Source organism: Schistocerca cancellata, chromosome 11 (genome assembly GCF_023864275.1).
Source record: "Schistocerca cancellata isolate TAMUIC-IGC-003103 chromosome 11, iqSchCanc2.1, whole genome shotgun sequence".
Lineage (NCBI taxonomy): Eukaryota > Metazoa > Arthropoda > Insecta > Orthoptera > Acrididae > Schistocerca > Schistocerca cancellata.
The window spans coordinates 82,784,520-82,811,683 of NC_064636.1; the positions used below are offsets into that span (position 1 = coordinate 82,784,520).

Here is a 27,164-nt window from a genome sequence, read left to right on the forward strand (position 1 = left end):
TTTAAACCCGCAAACCGCCCACCAGAGCGTTGTTTCACCATGTATCAGCATTATCCTTAATTTATGAGCATGAGTGTATGAAGTAATAAAGTTGATACTGCCTGTGTCTGCACTACTGAAGCTGCTGCAACTAATAATGATACTAAGAAAAATAATAATTAGTATAATAACAATGACAATAATAAGTGTAATGATAGTGACAAATATTAAAAGAACTTATAGATGGTTCATGATATAGCGAGTTCTGCGGAAACGAATTTTAGGGAGACTGCACCAGTTAAGAATACTGCAAAAAAGAGGAAGATATGGTGGTTGGTTGGTTGGTTGTTTTGGGGAAGGAGACCAGACAACGAGGTCATCGATCTAATCGGATTAGGGAAGGATGGGGAAGGAAGTCGGCCGTGCCCTTTGAAAGGAACCATCCCGGCATTTGCCTGGAGCGATTTAGGGAAATCACGGAAAACCTAAATCAGGATGGCCGGACGCGCGATTGAACCGTCGTCTTCCCGAATGCGAGTCCAGTGTCTAACCACTGCGCCACCTCGCTCGGTAAGATATGGTGGGAAGGAAGGATATACAAGAGAAGCGAGTGCGTACAGGGACAATCGTAATCATTAGTTTTGCTGTAGCAGATATGTCATTAACTGTTTTCTGAAGCTCAGTTCTGTAATAGAATGCGGGAGGTTATCCCAGACGCGGGTTCCTGCTACTGACATGGACGTCGAGAACGTGGCTGAAGGATGGAGTGGCGCAGAAAGGATTTTGCTATGACGGGAGCGGATGTTTCTGATGTGTTGTTCAGACAAGAGCGTTAAGGTCGAGGACAGATGTGAGGGGCAGCGTTCGTTGATAAGGCAGCGGAGAAGGCGGAGGGGTACGGAAATCTGTGCGCTTGCTTGTGCACAGATGGGATATGTGGTGTCACCGCCAGACACCACACTTGCTAGGTGGTAGCTTTTAAATCGGCCGCGGTCCGCTAGTATACGACGGACCCGCATGTCGCCACTGTCAGTAATTGCAGACCGAGCGCCACCACACGGCAGGTCTAGAGAGACGTACTAGCACTCGCCCCAGTTGTACAGCCGACGTTGCTAGCCATGGTTCACTGAGAATTACGCTCTCATTTGCCGAGACGATAGTTAGCATAGCCTTCAGCTACAATTGCTACGACTTAGCAAGGCGCCGTATTCCGTTCATATTGCGAGTCTATTATTGTATCATCAAGAGCAATGTTCTACAAATGTGGATTAAAGTTAAGTATTCCAGAAGCTACGTACTTTTCTTTATAGCATTCATTACGTATCCTGTTTCAGACCTCACGCCAGCCTGCGTGAGTTTAACGCGTGCATTTCGGCCTTCTCTAGCTATACAACAGGATAGCTGTGCATATCACGGTGAAATGTGATCCAAGACTCGAACGTCACAGGTCTATTTTATTGCCGGCCGGGGTGGCCGAGCGGTTCTAGGCGCTACAGTTTGGAACCGTGCGACCGCTACGGTCGCAGGTTCGAATCCTGCCTCGGGCATGGATGTGTGTGTTGTCCTTAGGTTGGTTAGGTTTAAGTAGTTCTAAGTTCTAGGGGACTGATGACCTCAGAAGTTAAGTCCCATAGTGCTCAGAGCCATTTGAACCATTTTTTGTATTTTATTCCGTAAAGAGTCTTGAGGTTGAGCATTTCAGCGGACGAATCCAGTCAGAATTTGAAAGTCTATGATCTCGGAAAATTTGCAGCGAAGTTTGTAATTCAATGTTGAAAAGATGCAATATTTGCTGAGAACAGCGTGGAGACCACTTTGAGTAACTTTTGTAGGTTCATTGAACTCGTATTTCAGTACCTGTGTGACATTTATACAACAATCTAAACGAAGTTCTTATTACAGTACATTTGTCTACATTTTATGTATTTATACAAGGGCAGAAAGTGGAAAAGTATATTGATCGCAAATTGCGATAAAAATAGCCGTCAGTGGTTAATTATTAATCTCTTAATTAGACTTTGATTATAAAAAAATGGTTCAAATGGCTCTGAGCACTATGCGACTTAACTTCTGAGGTCATCAGTCGCCTAGAACTTAGAACTACTTAAACCTAACGAACCTAAGGACATCACACACATCCATGCCCGAGGCCGGATTCGAACCTGCGACCGTAGCGGTCGCGCGGTTCCAGACTGAAGCGCCTTTAACCGCACGGCCACACAGGCCGGCAGACTTTGATTATAAATTACACGTTATTTTGACCATATACATGATAATTTAATTTCCGAAAATAAATTAGTCGTGGGGTTAAATCGTGTAATAAATCGTAAATCGAGTGTGAATGAACTCGACCGGATTTTTTAGTAAGTTAAGACACAATGCAGTGCGGCTTCGCAGCATGTGTATTTGTACATTGATCAGCTATTGCAAGACAAGAGTAATCTGAATAATGAAGGGTAAAACCTTTTATAGTTTATGTTACTTAAAATCCGTCTTGATTGAAATTTTTTTATTATTATTATTCATATGACAGGTTTCGGTTCATTCAGAACCATCTTCAGATCTGATATTTCAGTTACAGGAGTAACCCGTCCAAATCCAGCAAATATCTAAAGATGGTTCTGAATGAACCGAAACCGGTCATATGAATAATAATAATAAAAAAAAAAATTGCAATCAAGACGGATTTTAAGTAACATAAAATCACTGATTGCTGTTATGCCATAAGACATTATGTCTGTTTTTGCAAAATTTTATAGTTTACCCTAAGGCCGCAAGCAAGCAGACGGTGGACAACGATTTTAAAAACGGTCCTCATTGCTCTTCAGAAATTATCGATATCAGCTATTTCTCCTAAACAAGTAGCAGATTTATTATTTACGTGCTACTGCATACTCTTCCATGGACCAGACAAATATGTCACCATTCGTGCTGCCCTTCTCTGTATACGTTCCATGTGTCTCATTTGTCCTGTTTGGTGTGAGTCACACAGTGCACCAAATAGTCTAGGATGCGTCAAACGAGTGATTTTCAAGCAATGTATTTTGCAGACGGACTGCATTTTCATAGCATTCTACGAATTAGCCGAAGTCTGCCCCCTGTTTTACGTGCTACTGAGCGTACGTGAGCTTCCATTACACAGCCCAACATGTAATTACATCCATAAATTTGTAAGACTTGACTGGTTCCAGCAGCAGCTCACTGACATGTAGTCTTAGGATACTACGATGCTACTGTTCCGTGTTTTGTGAAGTAGACAGTGTTACATTTCCGAGTATTTCGAGCAACTTCAGCAGTAGATGCCGTGTTTCTTGACTTCCGCAAGGCGTTCGATACTGTTCCCCACAGTCGTTTAATGAACAAAGTAAGAGCATATGGACTATCAGACCAATTGTTTGATTGGATTGAGGAGTTCCTAGATAACAGGACGCAGCATGTCACTCTCAAAGGAGAGAAGTCCTCCGAAGTAAGAGTGATTTCAGATGTGCCGCAGGGGAGTGCCATGGGACCCTTGCTATTCACAATACACATAAATGACCTGGTGGATGACATCGGAAGTTCACTGAGGCTTTTTGCGGACGATGCTGTGGTGTATCGACAGGTTGTAACAATGGAAAATTGTACTGAAATGCAGGAGGATCTGCAGCGAATTGACGCATGGTGCAGGGAATGGCAATTGAATCTCAATGTAGACAAGTGTAATGTGCTGCGAATACACAGAAAGATAGATCCTTTATCATTTACCTACAAAATAGCTGGTCAGCAACTGGAAGCAGTTAATACCATAAATTATCTGGGAGTACGCATTAGGAGTGATTTAAAATGGAATGATCATATAAAGTTGATCATCGGTAAAGCAGATGCCAGACTGAGATTCATTGGAAGAATCCTAAGGAAATGCAATCCGAAAACAAAGGAAGTAGGTTACAGTACGCTTGTTCGCCCACCGCTTGAATACTGCTCAGCAGTGTGGGATCCGTACCAGATAGGGTTGATAGGAGAAGATCCAACGGAGAGCAGCGCGCTTCGTTACAGGATCGTTTAGTAATGGCGAAAGCGTTACGGAGATGATAGATAAACTCCAGTGGAAGACTCTGCAGGAGAGACGCTCAGTAGCTCGGTACGGGCTTTTGTCAAAGTTTCGAGAACATACCTTCACCGAAGAGTCGAGCAGTACATTGCTCCCTCCTACGTATATCTCGCGAAGAGACCGTGAGGATAAAATCAGAGAGATTAGAGCCCACACAGAGGCATACCGACAATCCTTCTTTCCACGAACAATACGAGACTGGAATAGAAGGGAGAACCGATAGAGGCACTCAAGGTACCCTCCGCCACACACCGTCAGGTGGCTTGCGGAGTATGGATGTAGATGTAGATGTAGATATTCAAAATATATAGGTCAAACGGTGCATAAATGTGAAGTCGGGAAAACATGGATGACCTTGGAGTGTGTGAGACTGAATGGTGTGTGTGTGTGTGTGCGCGCGCTCGGGAGAGAGGAGAAGGAGTGAGAGAGAGGGGGGGGGGGGATCGGCAAAATGAAATCACGCTGACACCTGAATATAAATTAATGAATATTGTATAAATGGCAGGTTTGTAAAAGTTACCTTAAGTAACTGCGTTCAACAGAAGAGACAGACGAGTGCTAGAACAAGAAAACGGCCTATACAACTACTGAAATGAAACTGGAAATAACACAAAGACAAAACAGAAGATGCGGGTGTTCGACAATAAGTCGAATAAGTACCACATGTAAAACGTAACCCGGAAACGGTGTAAAATACGTCATTGAAAGCTGCTATATAATTACAGTCGATACCGTGGTTTTTAAAGACATGTTGCCTATATAGCGAAATCTAACGGTCCTATGTAAACGCCATACTTAAAAAATCTGGTGAAACGACATCGCTTATTGCGACGTATCCTATAAAGCGACGTACTTTTGTTACATTCCGAAGAAATATATCGTCTATAACGTCTAATGTTCATTTCTGTTTGTTACGTATTTGAGCATTACTGACAACAATGCTTATTTTTAAACTCTGGTTTTCTGCAAATTGTTGGTTTCAAATCAGCCGTCAAAACGAATACATCACCAAATACAACATTCGTACGCACATCGTAGATGCAAGAGGCGAACAAACATAACTGATTATCGTAAGTAATATGCGTACTTAGTATGCGTTACTGTACTGCATTTTAAAGTTAAAGCACCTGGTCAAAAAAACTAAACAGCACTCTCTTTGTGTGATCATAGAAAAATAGAAAATTAAATTCCAGTCAGTGCTATTTTTCAAACTACAGAAGTGAAATAACAGTGTATTCGTAACTGATATTTGTAGTTATGTGTGTTACATATTTTCAATCTTTTAGGTACAGTACATCGCATTTGTTTAACATTTTGAAGAAAATTATAGGAGAAAGTGTAGGCCTTCGTGTCCTTTACGTATAGAATACTGTCTTTTAATTTTATTACTGTTGATTAAGTTTTTTAGTACAGTGACGGCAACGAAAGTGTGCCATCAATGACTTACTATAGTATGCAGCAATTACAGTAAGTTTTAAACATCCCCAACATTTTATCTCATTCATTATCCAAAATCGTTTTCGAAATTGTTCAACAATTTACAGTATCACTACTTCTTTCTTTGCTTATCGGTTTTTACTTTTTATTGGCATTTCATAGCTGTACGTACTGCAGAACATAAGAAAAATTTCTCTTCAGTCCATCTCCACAAATACTGCATTGAAAATACTGCAGGTGTAATGTTTTTTCTGTGACAGCCTAAAATTTACAGAACCCAAATTTTTATCAAAAAGCAAAGCAAAATTCCCGGTTTGTGCGACCATCGGCTATCACGATCGTAAACCATCGGTCTCCGGTATACGGAGTAACCGTTGTCGACTGTACATAACTTACACTGAATATTCGTGATTAGAGTCATACATGCAAACCTACCATTTATTCCCAAAATATGCGTCTTATAGGCCTAATCTCTTTACAAGGCGCTATCCAATTCGTTTAGCTGCACTTCAAAAAACTCGCCACCCCATACGTTCAGCGATGACATTGTCATTCCGATAGTTTTTTTCTTTGTTTTATTTTTTTCTCCTGCCCTTTATTCGCGTTCAAAATTTTCCTTGTTTTTCTTCACAGCGTGTTCGATGTACATACTGAATAACACGTGGTATACGCTACAGCCCTGTGTCACTTCCTCCACAACTACTTTCATCTGTGGCCGAGCGGTTCAAGGCGGTTCATTCCAGAACCGCGCTGCTGCTACGGTCGCAGGTTCGAATCCTGCCTGGGGCATGGATGTTTGTGATCTCCTTAGCTTAATTAGGTTTAAGTAGTTCTAAGTCTAGGGGACTGATGACCTCAAAGTCCCATTGTGCTTATATATAGCCATTTTTGAACTACTTTCATGCTCTACGAGCTGTGGTAATATGGCAAATATCGTTCGGTTCTTACGTAAAGAGACCGCCATAGACTGTAGATCATTCTTTACTACACTACCTAGATTTAAGCTTAACGCCATTTTCAAGTGCCCCAGCTCGAATAAATTAATACACAATGTGTGTGTCTCCAGTCCTGAGACTGGTTTGATGCAACTCTCCATGCTACTCTATCCTGTGCAAGCCTCTTCATTTCCCAGTACCTACTGCAGCCTACATCCTTCTGAATCTGCTTAGTGTATTCATCTGTTGGTCTCCCTGTACGATTGTTGCCCTCCACACTGCCCTCCAATGCTGAATTTGTGATCTCTTGATGCCTCAGAACATGTCCTACCAACCGATCCCTTCTTCTAGTCAAATTGTGCCACAAATTTCTCTTCTCTCCAATTCTATTCAATACCTCCTCATTAGTTATGTGATCTACCCGTCTAATCTTCAGCATTCTTCTGTAGCACCACATTTCGAAAGCTTCTATCTTCTACTTGTCCAAACGATGTATCGTCCATGTCTCACTTGCATACATGGCTACACTCCATACAAATACTTTCAGAAACGACTTACTGACACTTAAATCTATACTCGATGTTAACAAATTTTTCTTCTTCAGAAACGCTTTCCTTGTCATTGCCAGTCTACATTTTATATCCTCTCTACTTCGACCATCGTCAGTTATTTTGCTCCCCAAATAGCAAAACTCCTTTACTACTTTAAGTGTCTCATTTCCTAATCTAATTCCCTCAGTATCACCCGATTTAATTCGACTACATTCCATTATTCTCGTTTTGCTTTTCTTGATGTTCATCTTATATCCTCCTTTCAAGACACTGTCCACTCCGTTCAACTGCACTTCCAAGTCCTTTGCTGTCTCTGACAGAATTACAATATCATCGGCGAACCTCAAAGTTTTTATTTCTTCTCCTTGGATTTTAATACCTACCCCGAAAAACATCGTTTAGGATCAGAACCAGCTTACACAGAAGTATGTCTGGTCCATGATTTCTGAAATAAATGGTTACAAACATCGTTGGTGGCGGGTTGTGGGTGATGTGGAAAGGAATATAAGATGGAGTGGTATGATTTATGTACGTGGAGAAACAGCAGGGAGAAGGATTTGATTCGACATTTTCTATGGTGATACGCTTTCGTTATCAGTTTTATTCCGCAGGTTGTATGCAGACGGTAAAAATAATAATGAAGGATTATTTTCTGCCTGATCAGCGAAAGATACCTGCAAATCCTGGGACTAGCACAAAGCGACGCTTGTTTTTTCCCAGCATCCGTAATATTGCACGAGCCAGAACTGTCAACCTCTCGGGAAGCTTTGGTGCGCTGGCGTCAGATTAATTGTATTGCCAACACTGTATTCCGGAACTGGCTTTTAATCCCGTCGAGCGACTGTGTAAGCCGATTTCCAGCGTGGTTTTGCATTAGCTAATTGCAGCCCGGCATTAGCCGAAATCCCGTTATTTTTTACCGCGCGTTTGTGCGTCGGCTTAAGCCAGTCGAAAACACTCCAACGGTACATCAAAAACGGAACAACCCCCGAACAAGTGTCGCCAACGTGCAACTAATAAACTTTTATGCTCAAGTCATCAGCCTTTTCATCTTGTGTTGTGTCCTCAGCCACCTGTGCCCCAAACTTTGCTTCTCTGCCTAAATGCGCGTCTCAGCGCATGTCCTATCATTCTGCCCCGTCTCCTTCACAGTGCTTTCCATGTTCTACTTTTGTAAAGGGACATCTTCCTCTAGCATTACTTTTCCTCAACAGTGGCAGTCGTTACGAGTAATATTTTTCGAAATTTGGACAGGTCAATATTACCTCAAGGGCAACGGCCTTGCCGCAATGGATACACCGGTTCCCGTTAGATCACCGAAATTAAGCGGTGTCGGGCGTGGCCGGCACTTGGATGGGTGACTGTGGTGTGCGTACTGTAAGACCTTCGGTACACACACCATCAGATTATTTGTCTTGTCGCTCTAACGAAGTAGGCGAGTGTCAGCAATGTGTCTCGTGGTCTTATCGTGGCGTGTTTATCTTCTGCCGTTAGGTCAGACGATAGAAATGCCACTTGCACGCTTAGAGTAGCAGATTGACGGTGACCAACTTTAAACGTTTATTAAAATAATAAAAATCATAGATATTACATAACTTGATTCTGGGTGCTGTTTACAATTGACAATCTGAAGTTCCTTTGGTCTTGGTACGTTAATCTTATTCTCACAAATCTCTGATACTTGACAAAGTGTCTATACATTTCTCTTCATGGCTATGTACAGGAATATGATAATCTTATTAGGCGCAGACTGAAACTTGACTATAGACTGGTACAGACTAATGCAGACTAAGGCAGACTAATGCAGACTGACTAATCAGAGGTCTGTACACTCGTTATAATACCTCGCGCGTTCAGGTATCACTGCGCAAGTGTGATCCGCGAGGAGAAGAGGTTCTACATTAGCAGCAATCTCATTGGCTGCGTTACATATTAGTACGTGGATCGGCGGAAGCAGAATTTGGTCCGTCTCCATGGCAGCGCCATCTCGTAATGCGGAGACAGACGAGCGCTGCGCCTGCACTGTTGTGCTTAGCGGGGCGCGCTCTAGTGGGAAAGTTGTGTACGGGGCTGACTACGCGGAACCATGTACACAACAGTGACCATCTGGGCTGCCATACGCTGTTGCCAATTTTCGGGCTGCACTCAGCCTCGTGATGTCAATTGAGGAGCTACTCGGCCGAATAGTAGCGGCTCCGGTCAAAGAAAACCATCTTAACGACCGGGAGAGCGGTGTGCTGACCACACGCCCCTCCTATCCGCATCTTCATCTGAGGATGACATGGCGGTCGGATGGTCCCGATAGGGCACTTGTGCCCTGAAGACGGAGTGCAGTATTATCTCAGCTGTTTTTCTGAATAATTTCACATAAATTTATACACAGTATGTTATACACGGTGTCCCACTCAAACCTCCCTGGTTTCAAAGACCTAGGGAAAAAAAAGATGCGACACTGAAAAATACACCACATTGTAGAGCATCTCAAAGAATTTATTTATTTATCATCAATACACCTCTACATGTGAACCATTTGTAATGGCATCCGTCCATCCTTGAGCGATGATGGTGTAACACGCTTGGTTCAGAGTCTGCTGTGGCTAAAAAGTCCCACTCGAGAGTGGCAGCCCCTACTGCAGTTTGGAGGTGTGAAATCTGAGCGACTTCGAACAGAAGCCGCTCTGTCTCTCCGCTTTGTCCTCTTCCTGATTTGTTCCTGCGTGCGTTCGTCCTCTGAGAGCTTGACGCCGTTGTGCACAGTTACTCTCCACTGGACACGGTCATCTACAGTGCTTTCCCAGCGTCTTGGGTTGATTCCGGTCTCGGTCAGGTCTCTCTTGCAGACATCCTCGAAACGAAGATGCGGTCGTCCCACTGGCCTCGCACCTTCCTGAAGTTCTCCGTGCAGCAGCTGTTTCGGCATCCGTTCAGGATCCATGCGTCTGACGTGTCCGAACCATCTTAGACGTCGGCGACTCAGGAGTGCAAAGATGCTGGTTGTGCTTGCATGATGAAAGACTTCGGTGTTGGGTACTGTATCTCTCAAAGAGGTCTGAAGGATCTTCCGGAGACAATTAAAATCGCTCAAAAGAGGAAAGGCCGCTGGACCTGATGGGATACCAGTTCCATTGTACACAGAGTACGCCAAAGAACTTGCCCCCCTTCTTGCAGCGGTGACCCGTAGGTCTCTAGAAGAGCGTAGCGCTCCAAAGGATTGGAAAAGGGCACAGGTTTTCAAGAAGGGACGTCGAACAGATGTGCACAACTATACACCTATATCTCTAACGTCAATCAGTTGTAGAATTTTGGAACACGTATTGTGTTCGAGTATAATGACTTTTCTGGAGACGAGAAATCTACTCTGTAGGAATCAGCAGGGGTTTCGAAAAAGACGATCGTGTGAAAGCCGGCTCACTTTATTCGTCCTCGAGACTGAGAGGGCCATAGACACGGGTTCCCAGGTCTATTTTTCTTGACTTCCGGAAGGCGTTCGATACAGTTCCGCACTGTCGCCTGATAAACAAAGTAAGAGCCTACGGAATATCAGACCAGCTGTGTGGCTGGATTGAAGAGTTTTTAGCAAACAGAACACAGCATGTTGTTATCAACGGAGAGACGTCTACAGACATTAAAGTAACCTCTGGCGTGCCACAGGGGAGTGTTATGGGACCATTGCTTTTCACAATATATATAAATGACCTAGTAGATAGTGTCGGAAGTTCCGTGCGGCTTTTCGCGGATGATGCTGTAGTATACAGAGAAGTTGCAGCATTAGAAAATTGTAGCGAAATGCAAGAAGATCTGCAGCGGATAGGCACTTGGTGCAGGGAGTGGCAACTGACCCTTAACATAGACAAATGTAATGTATTGCGAATACATAGAAAGAAGGATCCTTTATTGTATGATTATATGATAGCGGAACAAACACTGGTAGCAGTTACTTCTGTAAAATATCTGGGAGTATGCGTGCGGAACGATTTGAAGTGGAATGATCATATAAAATTAATTGTTGGTAAGGCGGGTACCAGGTTGAGATTCATTGGGAGAGTCCTTAGAAAATGTAGTCCATCAAGAAAGGAGGTGGCTTACAAAACACTCGTTCGACCTATACTTGAGTATTGCTCATCAGTGTGGGATCCGTACCAGATCGGGTTGACGGAGGAGATAGAGAAGATCCAAAGAAGAGCGGCGCGTTTCATCACAGGGTTATTTGGTAACCGTGATAGCGTTACGGAGATGTTTAGCAAACTCAAGTGGCAGACTCTGCAAGAGAGGCGCTCTGCATCGCGGTGTAGCTTGCTCGCCATGTTTCGAGAGGGTGCGTTTCTGGATGAGGTATCGAATATATTGCTTCCCCCTACTTATACCTCCCGAGGAGATCACGAATGTAAAATTAGAGAGATTAGAGCGCGCACAGAGGCTTTCAGACAGTCGTTCTTCCCGCGAACCATACGCGACTGGAACAGGAAAGGGAGGTGATGACAGTGGCACGTAAAGTGCCCTCCGCCACACACCGTTGGGTGGCTTGCGGAGTATAAATGTAAATGTAAATGTAAATGTAGATGCCGTGTTTTTTGACCCCCGCAAGGCGTTCGATACAGTTCCTCACAGTCGTTGAATGAACATATGAGCAAATGGACTACCAGAGCAATTGTGTGATTGGATCGAAGAGTTCCTAGATAACAGAGCGCAGCATGTCATTCTCAATGGAGAGAAGTCTTCCGAAGTAAAACTGATTTCATGTGTGCCGCAGGGGAGTGTCGTAGGACCGTTGCTATTCACAGTATACATACATGACCTTGTGGTTGACATCGGAAGTTCACTGAGGCTTTTTGCGGATGATGCGGTGGTATATCGAGAGGTTGTAACAATGGAAAATTGTACTGAAATGCAGGAGGATCTGCAGCGAATTGACGCATGGTGCAGGGAATGGCAATTGAATCTCAATGTAGACAAGTGTAATGTGCTGCGAATACATAGAAAGATAGATCCCTTATCGTTTAGCTACGATATAACAGGTCAGTAACTGGAAGCAGTTAATGCCATAAATTATCTGGGAGTACGCATTGGGAGTGATTTAAAATGGAATGATCATATAAAGTTGATCGTCGGTAAAGCAGATGCCAGGCTGAGATTCATTGGAAGAATCCTAAGGAAATGCAATCCGAAAACAAAGGAAGTAGGTTACAGTACGCTTGTTCGCCCACTGCTCGAATACTGCTCAGCAGTGTGGGATCCGTACCAGATAGGGTTGATACAAGACATAGAGAAGATCCAACGGAGAGCAGCGCGCTTCGTTACAGGATCATTTAGTAATCGCGAAAGCGTTACGGAGATGATAGATAAACTCCAGTGGAAGACTCTGCAGGAGAGACGCTCAGTAGCTCGGTTTTTGAAGTTTTGAGAACATACCTTCACCGAGGAGTTAAGCAGTACATTGCTCCCTCCTACGAATATCTCGCGAAGAGACCGCGAGGATAAAATCAGAGAGATTAGAGCCCACACAGAGGCATACCGACAATCCTTCTTTCGACGAAAAATGCGAGACTGGAATAGAAGGGAGAACCGATAGAGGTACTCGAGGTACTCTCCGCCACACACCGTCAGGTGGCTTGCGGCGAATGGATGTAGATGTAGACAGTAGAGATGGAAGCTGTTGAGTCGAGTTTCATACTTCGAAAGAGTTGTCCATGTCTCATAGCTATAGAGAAGGGTGCTTATAACACAAGCGTTGTAGACTTCTAATTTAGTTTTTGTGGTAAGCAGTCCGTTGTTCCATACCCTGTTTTTCAATATAGCCATGACAGATGATGCCTTTGCGATTCTGTTTGTAGTTTCAGTGTTCATGGACAAGTTGCTACATATTGTGGATCCCAAGTAGGTAAAGTCATCCACTACCTGGAGAGGATTGCCATCAATGCTGATGGATGGAAGGTTGGTAGTGCTCTGCGCCATGATCTTAGTCTTTTGAAGGTTGATGAGTAGACCAAGCTTTTCACACGCGTGTGATAATTTGTTGATTATATACTGCAGCTCATCTTCTGTGTTCCTTACTAGAGCTGCATCGTGCGCATATAACAACTCACGGATAACAACTGTATTTACTTTGGTGTTGGCCTTGAGGCGAGCAATGTTGAAAAGATTTCCATCAGACCTCGTATGTAGATACGCTCCCTCCTCACAAAGGCAAATCTGAGCAGAAGGGAAAAGTAAATCCCAAATAATGTAGGAGCTAACACACACCCCTGTTTCACACCGCTATTAACAGGGAATGCATCTCATTCCAGAATGAGATTTTCACTCTGCAGCGGAGTGTGCGCTGATATGAAACTTCCTGGCAGATTAAAACTGTGTGCCCGACCGAGACTCGAACACGGGACCTTTGCCTTTCGCGGGCAAGTGCTCTACCACTGAGCTACCGAAGCATGACTCACGCCCCGTCCTCACAGCTGTACTTCTGCCAGTATCTGGTCTCCTACCTTCCAAACTTTACAGAAACTCTCCTGGGAACCATGCAGAACTAGCACTCCTGAAAGAAAGGATACTGCGGAGACATGGCTTAGCCACAGCCTGGGGGATGTTTCCAGTATGAGACTTCCACTCTGCAGTGGAGTGTGCGCTCATATGAAACTTCCTGGCAGATTAATACTGTGTGTGGAAGGTAGGAGACGAGGTACTGGCAGAAGTAAAGCTGTGAGTACCGGGCGTGAATCGTGCTTGGGTAGCTCAGATGGTAGAGCACTTTCTCGCGAAAGGCAAATGGCCCGAGTTCGAGTCTCGGTCGGGCACACAGTTTTAATCTGCCAGGAAGTTTCAATGCTTCTGATGTTTTACCGTTGAAGCAGATTGTTGCTTGTGTTCTCTCATGGAAGGAGACAATCATCTGCAGTAGTTTAGGTGGGCATCCAATCTTCTGCAACAATTTGAAAAGCCCATTTCTGCTCACTAAATCAAACGATTTAACAAGGTCAATGAAAGCAATATAAAGTGGCCTCTGCTGCTCACGATATTTCTCTTGGTCGGCCGCGGTGGCCGTGCGGCTCTAGGCGCTCCAGTCCGGAGCCGCGCTGCTGCTACGGTCGCAGGTTCGATTCCCGGCGGGGTCAGGGATTTTCTCTGCCTCGTGATGGCTGGGTGTTGTGTGCTGTCCTTAGGTTAGTTAGGTTTAAGTAGTTCTAAGTTCTAGGGGACTTATGACCACAGCAGTTGAGTCCCATAGTGCTCAGAGCCATTTTTTTGTCGCAGGTTCGAATCCAACCTCGGGCATGGGTGTGTGTGATGTCCTTAGGTTAGTTAGGTTTAAGTAGTTCTAAGTTCTAGGGGACTGATGACCACAGCAGTTGAGTCCCATAGTGCTCAGAGCCATTTGATCCATTTGATATTTCTCTTGTAGCTGTCTTAAGGAGAAGATCATATCTACGGTTTATCGGGAGGGCCTGAAGCCACACTGAGATTCTGGGTAGATTCTGGAAGCTAAGATCTGTAATCGCATTAGGATGACTCTTGCACAAGCTTTCCCGGCTACACTTACAAGGGAACCTCACCATCGCAACCCCCTCAGATGTAGTTATAAGTTGGCACAGTGGATAGGCCTTGTAAAACTGAACACAGATCAATCGAGAAAACAGGGGGAAGTTGTGTGGAACTATGAAAAAATTAGCAAAACATACAAACTGAGTAGTCCATAGGCAACATCAAGGAAAGTGTGAGTTTAGGAGCGCCGTGGTCCCGTGGTTAGCGTGAGCAACTGCGAAGCAAGAGTTCCTTGGTTCAAGTCTTCCCCCGAGTGAAAAGTTTAATTTTTTATTTTCAGACAATTATTATCTGTCCTTCCGTCCGCTGTATTTGCTGGATTCATATTGCACACGGAATACATCTCACGTATTTAATGCACTCCCGTCCAAAGTAGCGAACAGTCAGCTGCCAGCCAGGGAGCCTCGTTAGCAGGAATACTCTCTCTTCCGTGCGCTGTAGTCGACTGACGTCGTGTGTTTCGATGTTTGTTTAGGTGTGGCGTCCCCATACCACGGCGCAGTTTCCTCGCATCGGACGGACGGACAGATAATAATTGTCTGAAAATAAAAAAAAATTGAATTTTCACTCGAGGGAGACTTGAACCCAAGACCTCTTCTTCCGCAACTCCTCATGCTAACTACGTGACCACGGCACTCGTCACACAATCCTTGATGTTGCCTATCTTTCGCATGAACTACTCAGTTCGTATATTTTGCTTATTTTTTTCATAGTTCACACACAACTTCGTCCTGTTTTCTCGATTGGTCTGTGTTCAGTTTCTCAAGGCCTATCCACTGTGCCACCTACATCTGAGCGGGGCGCGATGGGGAGGTTCCCTTGTTAGTAATGAAATGCCTCAGTAATTGTTACAGTCACTTCTGTTTCCTTTCTGTTTATACAGGGTGTTACAAAAAGGTACGGCCAAACTTTCAGGAAACATTCCTCGCACACAAAGAAAGAAAGTATGTTATGTGGACATGTGTCCGGAAACGCTTAATTTCCATGTTAGAGCTCATTTTAATTCTTCCACCTACGCCTAATTGAGCACGTTATCACAATTTCATACGGGATATTCTACCTGTGCTGCTAGAACATGTGCGTTTACAAGTGCGACACAACATGTGGTTCATGCACGATGGAGCTCCTGCACATTTCAGTCGAAGTGTTCGTACGCTTCTCAACAACAGATTCGGTGACCGATGGACTGGTAGAGGCGGACCAATTCCGTGGCCTCCACGCTCTCCTGACCTCAACCCTCTTGACTTTCATTTATGGGGGCATTTGGAAGCTCTTGTCTACGCAACCCCGGTACCAAATGTAGAGACTCTGCGTGCTCGTATTGCGGATGGCTGTGATACAATACGCCATTCTCGAGGACTGCATCAGCGCATCAGGGATTCCATGTGGTTCTAGGCGCTGCAGTCTGGAGCCGAGCGACCGCTACGGTCGCAGGTTCGAATCCTGCCTCGGGCATGGATGTGTGTGATGTCCTTAGGTTAGTTAGGTTTAATTAGTTCTAAGTTCTAGGCGACTGATGACCTCAGAAGTTAAGTCACATAGTGCTCAGAGCCATTTGAACCATTTGATTCCATGCGACGGAGGGTGGATGCATGTATCCTCGCTAACGGAGGACGCTTTGAACATTTCCTGTAACAAAGTGTTTGAAGTCTCGCTGGTACGTTCTGTTGCTGTGTGTTTCCATTCCATGGTTAATGTGATTTGAAGAGAAGTAATAAAATGACCTCTAACATGGAAAGTAAGCGTTTCGGGACACGTTTCCACATAACGTATTTTCTTTCTCTGTGTGTGAGGAATGGCTAAAAATGGCTCTGAGCACTGTGGGACTTAACAGCTGTGGACATCAGTCCCCTAGAACTTAGAACTACTTAAACCTAACTAACCTAAGGACATCACACACATCCATGCCCGAGGCAGGATTCGAACCTGCGACCGTAGCAGTCGCGCCGTTCCGGACTGGGCGCCTAGAACCGCGAGACCACCGCGGCCGGCATGTGAGGAATGTTTGCTGAAAGTTTGGCCGTAACTTTTCGTAACACCCTGTATAGAGTAACTATCCTCGAATTCCGCATACTCATCGGGACATAACCTTCTTCCCAGCTGGTTGTGATAAGTGAATATAAATGTTTGAGAAGAACAGACTTGTTATTGTTATACTTAATAACCTCTGCAGGGATCCCATCTTCACCTGGGGCCTTTCCGTTAGCAAGAGAATCTATTTCTCTACTGAGTTCTTCCATAGTTGGCATTGCATCATTGCAGCACGAAGAATATCGAGTCTGTATTCAATTTCTTGCCAAGTTCTTTGTAACATTTCCTGTGTTATTGTTGCAATCGCATTAGTGATACGATGTCGCAACGTAGGATATCGTCCACTTCGGTCGCGTACACGCGGTCCTTCACGATTCCCCACGTGAAGAAATCAAGCGGCGTAATGTCGGGTGAACGTGGTGGCCAGGCATTGGGTCCTGCGTGTCTGACCTAACGATTGGGAAATTTCCTGTCCAGGAACTTGCGAACAGCCGTTGAGCAATGCGGCGGAGCTCCGTCTTGTTGGAAAATGATGTTGGGTTGCAAGTTGTATCTGAGGGTAGACAAACTGCTCCAACATGTCCAGATACACTGACCCATTCACTGATTGTTCTGCAAAGAAGAACGGTCCGACAATCCTGTCGCGCATTAGCGCGCATCAGACGTTTAGTTTAGGGCTTAAGTAATAGAACCCAGTACGTTGTCCTCGATGGTGAGTGCTCATCGCAGGTGAGGGTATCATCTGGAGTGCCCCAGGGAAGTGTGGTAGGTCCGCTGTTGTTTTCTATCTACACTCCTGGACATTGAAATAAGAACATCGTGAATTCATTGTCCCAGGAAGGGGAAACTTTATTGACACATTCCTGGGGTCAGATACATCACATGATCACACTGACAGAACCACAGGCACATAGACACAGGCAACAGAGCATGCACAATGTCGGCACTAGTACAGTGTATATCCACCTTTGGCAGCAATGCAGGCTGCTATTCTCCCATGGAGACGATCGTAGAGGTGCTGGATGTAGTCCTGTGGAACGGCTTGCCATGCCATTTCCACCTGGCGCCTCAGTTGGACCAGCGTTCGTGCTGGACGTGCAGACCGCGTGAGACGACGCTTCATCCAGTCCCAAACATGCTCAATGGGGGACAGATCCGGAGACCTTGCTGGCCAGGGTAGTTGACTTACACCTTCTAGAGCACGTTGGGTGGCACGGGATACATGCGGACGTGCATTGTCCTGTTGGAACAGCAAGTTCCCTTGCCGGTCTAGGAATGGTAGAACGATGGGTTCGATGACGGTTTGGATGTACCGTGCACTATTCAGCGTCTCCTCGACGATCACCAGTGGTGTACGGCCAGTGTAGGAGATCGCTCCCCACACCGCGATTGCGGGTGTTGGCCCTGTGTGCCTCGGTCGTATGCAGTCCTGATTGTGGCGCTCACCTGCACGGCGCCAAACAGGCATACGACCATCATTGGCACCAAGGCAGAAGCGACTCTCATCGCTGAAGACGACACGTCTCCATTCGTCCCTCCATTCACGCCTGTCGCGACACCACTGGAGGCGGGCTGCACGATGTTGGGGCGTGAGCGGAAGACGGCCTAACGGTGTGCGGGACCGTAGCCCAGCTTCATGGAGACGGTTGCGAATGGTCCTCGCCGATACCCCAGGAGGAACAGTGTCCCTAATTTGCTGGGAAGTGGCGGTGCGGTCCCCTACGGCACTGCGTAGGATCCTACGGTCTTGGCGTGCATCCGTGCGTCGCAGCGGTCCGGTCCCAGGTCGACGGGCACGTGCACCTTCCGCCGACCACTGGCGACAACATCGATGTACTGTGGAGACCTCACGCCCCACGTGTTGAGCAATTCGGCGGTACGTCCACCCGGCCTCCCGCATGCCCACTATACGCCCTCGCTCAAAGTCCGTCAACTGCACATACGGTTCACGTCCACGCTGTCGCGGCATGCTACCAGTGTTAAAGACTGCGATGGAGCTCCGTATGCCACGGCAAACTGGCTGACACTGACGGCGGCGGTGCACAAATGCTGCGCAGCTAGCGCCATTCGACGGCCAACACCGCGGTTCCTGGTGTGTCCGCTGTGCCGTGCGTGTGATCATTGCTTGTACAGCCCTCTCGCAGTGTCCGGAGCAAGTATGGTGGGTCTGACACACCGGTGTCAATGTGTTCTTTTTTCCATTTCCAGGAGTGTACATAATTGATCTTTTGGATAGGGTGGAAAGCAATGTGCGGCTGTTTGCTGATGATGCTGTGGCGTACGGGAAGGTGTCGTCGTCGAGTGACTGTAGGAGGATACAAGATGACTTGGACAGGATTTGTAATTGGTGTAAAGAGTGGCAGCTAACTCTAAATATAGATAAATGTAAATTACTGCAGATGAGTAGGAAAAAGAATCCTGTAATGTTTGAATACTCTATTAGTAGTGTAGCGCTTGACACTGTCACGTCGATAAAATATTTGGGCGTAACATTGCAGAGCGATATGAAGTGGGACAAGCATGTAATGGCAGTTGTGGGGAAGGCGGATAGTCGTCTTCGGTTCATTGGCAGAATTTTGGGAAGATGTGGTTCATCTGTAAAGGAGACTGCTTATAAATCACTAATACGACCTATTCTTGAGTACTGATCGAGCGTTTGGGATCCCTATCAGGTCGGATTGAGGGAGGAGATAGAAGCAATTCAGAGGCGGGCTGCTAGATTTGTTACTGGTAGGTTTGATCATCACGCGAGTGTTACGGAAATGCTTCAGGAACTCGGGTGGGAGTCTGTAGAGGAAAGGAGGCGTTCTTTTCGTGAATCGTTTCTGAGGAAATTTAGAGAACCAGCGTTTGAGGGTGACTGCAGTACAATTTTATTGGCGCCAACTTATATTTCGCGGAATGACCACAAAGATAAGATACGAGAGATTAGGGCTCGTACAGAGGCATATAAGCAGTCATTTCCCCTCCGTTCTGTTTGGGAGTGGAACAGGGAGATAAGGTGCTAGTTGTGGTACGAGGTACCCTCCGCCACGCACAGTATGGTGGATTGCGGAGTATGTAGTAGATGTAGGGCTATCACGAACATGTTCAATGACAATGTGCGGATTTTGCGAACCCCAAATCCGAACATTATGCCTATTAACCCTTCCTGATAGATGAAAGGTTCCCTCATCTCAGAATAAACATCTTTCCAGGAAGTTGGCATCCGTATCAATACGCTGCACAATATCCACAGCAAATAGTTGTCGGCGCGGTTTGTCGTTCAGCGTTTGATGTTGCAGAATTTACACTTTGTAAGCACACGTACGAAGACGCCGGTGAGCTACACGATGCAGTGTCGATCGAGGTACATCAAGTTGCCTAGATACTTGATGAATTGACTTACGTGGGATTCTGAGAAACGTTTGTCTGATGTCCTCCACTGTCTCTTCTGAAACACCGTAACGTGCACCGCCAGAATGTTTCAGAACACTTCCTATTGCCAGAAACTTCCTATGTTGTTGTTGTTGTTGTTTTTGTGGTCTTCAGTCCTGAGACTGGTTTGATGCATCCCTCCATGCTACTCTTTCCTGTGCAAGCTTCTTCATCTCCCAGTACCTACTACACCCTACATCTTTCTGAATCTGGTTAGTGTATTCATCTCTTGGTCTCCCTCTACTATTTTTACCCTCCACGCTGCCCTCCAATACTAAATTGGTGATCCGTCGATGTCTCAGAACGTGTCCTACCAACCGATACCTTCTTCTAGTCAAGTTGTGCCACAAGCTTCTCTTCTCCCCAATCCTATTTAATACTTCATCATTAGTTATGTGATCTACCCATCTAATCTTCAGCATTCTTCTGTAGCACCACATTTCCAAAGCTTCTATTCTCTTCTTGTCCAAACTATTTACCGTCCACGTTTCACTTCCATAGATGGCTACACTCCATACAAATACTTTCAGAAACGACTTCTTGACATTTAAATCTATACTCGATGTTAACAAATTTCTCTTCTTCAGAAACGCTTTCCTTGCCATTTCCAGTCTACATTTTATATCCTATCTTCTTCGACCATCATCAGTCATTTTGCTCCCCAAATAGCAAAACTCCTTTACTACTTTAAGTGTCTCATTTCCTAATCTAATTCCCTCAGCATCACCCGAATTAATTCGACTACATTCCATTATCCTCGTTTTGCTTTTGCTTCCTATGCCATTCCTTGTTTTCACATCAGGTGGATCACATTCATACACACGACAATAATTTATTTGCACAGTAATCGGAGATTCTATTTCTGCAAACCACACTACAGCTTGCGCGCTGCTGTGGAGGCGCCATTTTCACTTCATGCGACCATGCTGCACTCTGGCGGCGATACTTCGCACTTCTGACGCGGGAATATAAATTCTGTGAGATGCTCTACATTGCGGTGCATTTTTCACTGTCGTATCTACTGCGGTTTTTCCTCTCCTGGGTCCTTGAAATCAGGAAAGTTTGAGTGGGACACCCTGTATTTCAAGCTGAAATGAAATGAAATGATCGTGTTGCGCTGATGGCCGGGGGCCCCCTTCTGGGGAAGTTCAGCCGCCGAGTTGCAAGTCTTACTGCGGGTGACGCCACATTGGGCGACTTGCGTGTCGCTGTTGATGATGATTATGATGATGACAGAACAACACCCAGTCCACGAGCGGAGAAAATCTCTAACCCGGACGGGAATCGAACCCGGGCCTGCTGCATGGTAGGCAAACACGCTACCACTCAGCCTTTTTATTATTTTATTTTTTATCGTTGTGTTCGGTCGTTGCGGACGTCACAATGACGTCCGTTCGACTTCGTTTGTTGATCCTTCCACTCAGTTTTTTTTTATTATTACAGAGGCCAAGCGGCTCTCTGACCGAACACGCTGTGCTACCGTGCCGGCTTCAGCTAAGCAGGCGGACATATTTCAAGCTAAAATTTCTGAAAAGTAAATAGTTAACTTGTGTTGTTACGATCGATATGTAATAGCTCCGAATGTACAGTTATACAATTTTTTGTAGAAACATTTTAAATAACGAAATTTTTGGCAAAGTTAAAATTTCTATTATTAATTACGCAATCTAGCAATGTTTATTATGTTTATTTCTTATTATTTATTTATTTATTTATTTATTTCTTATTATTTATTTATTAATGGAAAAACTAGTAGAAGCCGACCTCGGGGAAGATCAGTTTGGATTCCGTAGAAATACTGGAACACGTGAGGCAATACTGACCTTACGACTTATCTTAGAAGAAAGATTAAGGAAAGGCAAACCTACGTTTCTAGGATTTGTAGACTTAGAGAAAGCTTTTGACAATGTTGACTGGAATACTCTCTTTCAAATTCTAAAGGTGGCAGGGGTAAAATACAGGGAGCGAAAGGCTATTTACAATTTGTACAGAAACCAGATGGCAGTTATAAGAGTCGAGGGACATGAAAGGGAAGCAGTGGTTGGGAAGGGAGTAAGACAGGGTTGTAGCCTCTCCCCGATGTTATTCAATCTGTATATTGAGCAAGCAGTAAAGGAAACAAAAGAAAAATTCGGGGTAGGTATTAAAATCCATGGGGAAGAAATAAAAACTTTGAGGTTCGCCGATGACATTGTAATTCTGTCAGAGACAGCAAAGGACTTGGAACAGCAGTTGAACGGAATGGATGGTGTCTTGAAGGGAGGATATAAGATGAACATCAACAAAAACAAAACGAGAATAATGGAATGTAGTCGAATTAAGTCGGGTGATGTTGAGGGTATTAGATTAGGAAATGAGACACTTAAAGTAGTAAAGGAGTTTTGCTATTTGGGGAGCAAAATAACTGATGATGGTCGAAGTAGAGAGGATATAAAATGTAGACTGGCAATGGCAAGGAAAGCGTTTCTGAAGAAGAAAAATTTGTTAACATCGAGTATAGATTTAAGTGTCAGGAAGTCGTTTCTGAAAGTATTTGTATGGAGTGTAGCCATGTATGGAAGTGAAACACGGACGGTAAATAGTTTGGACAAGAAGAGAATAGAAGCTTTCGAAATGTGGTGCCACAGAAGAATACTGAAGATTAGATGGGTAGATCACATAACTAATGAGGAAGTATTGAATAGGATTGGAGAGAAGAGAAGTTTGTGGCACAACTTGACCAGAAGAAGGGATCGGTTGGTAGGACATGTTCTGAGGCATCAAGGGATCACCAATTTAGTATTGGAGGGCAGCGTGGAGGGTAAAAATCGTAGGGGGAGACCAAGAGATGAATACACTAAGCAGATTCAGAAGGATGTAGGTTGCAGTAGGTACTGGGAGATGAAGAAGCTTGCACAGGATAGAGTAGCATGGAGAGCTGCATCAAACCAGTCTCAGGACTGAAGACCACAACAACAACAGCAATGTTTATTATGTTTATTTCTGGATTCGTTTATAAAAGTATAATTCAAACTAAAAGAAATTCGTTTCCCAAGAGAAAAATTGTAAACCCTTTGGAATATTGTTATTAGCGCAGAGTGTAGTTCTAGTAAGCATGTCTCTGATGTGATCGGAAGGACAATGAAATTTCGTCTTTTTTAATATGAAGATTCAAAAGACAGTGTGATATAGTGAAACGTGAGACAATATTATCGTCAAAACAGAAATTGTGCAACGACATGCTACAAAATTGTTCAGGTCAATTGAACCATTAGAACCTAAAATGTGAGAATTTCAGCTTCAAGAATGAGACCCATATACATGCAAAATTGGAGCCAACTCTGCGAGAAACGATAAATAAGAAGTTTATTGTGAATCTCACTCCTCTCGAATCTTCTGCAAATACTTTACCACAGTGGACAGTAGCAAAATTAAAGGAGGGAGAGATAGATTACACTTTCTTCGCCGATTCTTCGGAGAAGCTCCTCATGCGCTACCTTATCAGTCCACCCAATTTTCAACATTCTTCCGTAGTACCATTTCAGACGCTTCCAATCTCTTGTGTTGCGGTTTTCCGACAGTCCATGTTTCACTACCACACAATGCTCCGCGCCAAACTTACATTCTCACAAATTAATCGCTATTTTTGATACTAGTGGATTTCTGTTGGCCTATTTGACAGGTCTAGTATGCCTACTATGCCGTCCTTGCTGTTTCCATCGGGGGTTATTTTGCTGCCTAGGTAGTATGATTCCTTAAAGTCGTCTACTTCGTGATCCACAAACCTGATGTTAAGTTTCTCCCTCTTCTAATTTCTGCTATTTCTCATTACTTTCGTCCCTCTTCGATTTACTCACAATGCACGTTCTTTAGCCATTACACTGTTCACCTCATTCAACACATCCCTCCCTTCAAAAAAAAAAAAAATAATAATAATAATAAAAATAAAAAAATAAAAAAAGGTTCAAATGGCTCTGAGCACTATGGAACTTAACTTCTGAGCTCATCACTCCCCTAGAACGTAGAACTACGTAAACCTAACTAACCGAAGGGCATCACACACATCCATGCCCGAGGCAGGATTCGAACCTGCGACCGTTCCGGACTGTAGCGCCTAGAACCGCTCGGCCACCGCGGCCGGCGGATGATAGGACATCTGTTAAGACATCAGGGGCTGACTTCCACTTTCACCTTGAATTTTATTTTCATTCTTGAACCTTTCGTTTAGCTTCCTCACTGGATCTTCGATATGTATGTTGAAGCGAAAGGCGAAAGACTGGATCTCTGTCTTACACCCTTTTTGGATCTGAGCACTTCGTGTTTGGTCTTTCATTCTTGTTGTTCCTTCTTGGTTTTTGTACATCTGTACTGCAGTACAAATTAATTCAAATTTGTTACAAAAAATCTCGGAAAGTTCTTGAATGATTCAGTTTTTTACACGTTAGTCTAATAAATGTTCTGACGGACATAGGCTACATACGAGGTGCATTCAAATTCTAAGGCCACCGATTTTTTTTCGCCGGACTGGAAAGAGACAGAAACATGCGCATTGTTTTAAAATCAGGCCGCGTTCATTGTCGATACGTCCCAGAGATGGCAGCACCGTACGGCAGATGGAATTTTACCGCCAGTGGCTAGAATAACTGTTTTAAATACTTAAAATGGCGACGTTTTCCTTACTTGAACAGCGTGCAATCATTCGTTTCCTGAATTTGCGTGGTGTTAAACCAATTGAAATTCATCGACAGTTGAAGGAGACATGTGGTGACGGAGTTACGGATGTGTCGAAAGTGCGTTCGTGGCTGCGACAGTTTAATGAAGGCAGAACATCGTGTGACAACAAACTGAAACGACCTCGGGCTCGCACAAGGCGGTCTGACGACACGATCGAGAAAGTGGAGAGAATTGTTTTGGGGGATCACCGAACGACTGTCGAACAGATCGCCTCCAGAGTTGGCATTTCTGTGGGTTCTGCGCACACAATCCTGCACGACGACCTGAAAATGCGAAAAGTGTCATCCAGGTGGGTGCCACGAATGCTGACGGACGACCACAGGGCTGCCCGTGTGGCATGTTGCCGAGCAATGTTGACACGCAATGACAGCGCGAATGGGACTTCCTTTTCGTCGGTTGTGACAATGGATGAGACGTGTGTGGATGCCATTTTTCTATCCAGAAACAAAGCGCCAGTCAGCTCAATGGAAGCACACAGATTCACCGCCACCAAAAAAATTTCGGGTCACCGCCAGTGCTGAATAAATGATGGTGTCCACGTTCTGGGACAGCGGGGGCGTAATCCTTACCCATTGCGTTCCAAAGGGCACTACGGTAACAGGTGCATCCTACGAAAATGTTTTGAAGAACAAATTCCTTCCTGCACTGCAACAAAAACGTCCGGGAAGGGCTGCGCGTGTGCTGTTTCACCGAGACAACGCACCCGCACATCGAGCTAACGTTACGCAACAGTTTCTTCGTGATAACAACTTTGAAGTGATTCCTCGTGCTCCCTACTCACCTGACCTGGCTCCTAGTGACTTTTGGCTTTTTCCAACAATGAAAGAGACTCTCCGTGGCCGCACATTCACCAGCCGTGCTGCTATTGCGTCAGCGATTTTCCAGTGGTCAAAACAGACTCTTAAACAAGCCTTCGCCGCTGCCATGGAGTCATGGCGTCAGCGTTGTGAAAAATGTGTACGTCTGCAGGGCGATTACGTCGAGAAGTAACGCCAGTTTCATCGATTTCGGGTGAGTAGTTAATTAGAAAGAAAATCGGAGGCCTTAGAACTTGAATGCACCTCGATTTTTAATATATATATATATATATATATATATATATATATATATAAGATGAAATTCAAGACAGAAAATTATTTAGGCAAAAAATTCATGACTGGGTAGTTGGTCAAGCTGAAAAACCAAAGAAAACTGGAACCACATGATCTGATGAAAGGAAAAGAGCTCATTCCGAGAGAATGAAAACAATTTGGGCAGAGAGAAAGTCTAAAAGAAAATAACTGAATGCCCGGTGATTGTACTTCGCGTGGTCCAGTAGGGCCCAAACGTGAATAATAATAATAATAATAATATATATATATATATATATATATATATATATATAGGGTGTTTCAGTAAATGTGTTTGTCTCTGTAATTTACGAAGTAATAGGCGACGAAAATATTTATTGCTTTTCACTGTCTGCGGAGCTATGAACATAGTTTATTCTGTTATTATCCAAAGAGTTACAGCAAAAAGATACAATTTTTTAAATGCAAAGTTGTTTCTATCATGCACTGGAATCAGTAACACCAGCTGTGCATACATCAGTTTAAATTGCATTCCTATCACTTTTAGTTTGGGAGCTACAAGCCTTCAGAGTAACAGGGGCAGATGCCACACACGATGCGCGTAACGCAGTGCGACTTCTAAATGTGGTGTGGCCGAGTTGTAACGTGGCCGGTGTTACGGAGCGAGAAGCTTCCTCGATGCGCTGTTAGTCTGCCGACAGTCGCCGCACACGGCCGTATACCCGACAGTTCGAGCCACACAAACAAACGGGGCTCAACATACGACAGTTACTGACATCGGATGAAGATGGCGTACACGAGCAACGAGTACGTTTGACATGTTGCTGATGCTCGGCTAGTGCCGACACGATGCCAATGAAGAAGCCATGGCGTACGCCGTGAGACATCCCAGGCGAAGAGCTGCGGCAGCCATTACGTTCTTACGCGCTGGGTTCGAGTCTCGCCTCGGCACACAGTTTTTATCTGCCAGGAGGTGTCAGGGTGTAAGTAGGCTGTTTAGGTTTTTATATTGGCAACGTTACGTAGCGCTCTGTACGAAAATCACTGGCTGTGCTGTGTACAGTCTGTGGCTAGTTTGCATTGTTGTCTGCCGTTGTAGTGTTGCGTAGCTGGACGTGAACAGCGCGTAGCGTTGCGCAATTGGAGGTGAGCCGCCAGCAGTGGTGGATGTGGGGAGAGAGATGGCGGAGTTTTGAAATTTGTAATACTGGATGGCATGAACTGCTATATATATTATGATTATTAAGGTAAATACATTGTCTGTTCTCTATTAAAATCTTTCATTTGCTAACTATCCCTATCAGTAGTTAGTGCCTTCCGTAGTTTGAATCTTTTATTTAGCTGGCAGTAGTGGCGCTCGCTGTATTGCAGTAGTTCGAGTAACGAAGATTTTTGGTGATGTAAGTGATTT

At 44.7% G+C, this 27,164-nt stretch overlaps 1 protein-coding gene across 1 annotated transcript in view; it reads left to right on the forward strand.

Moving 5' to 3' along the window:
- LOC126108235 (uncharacterized) overlaps nt 1-27,164 on the forward strand; it is an 839,799-nt gene that overhangs the window by 89,481 nt on the left and 723,154 nt on the right. The window lies entirely within an intron of this gene.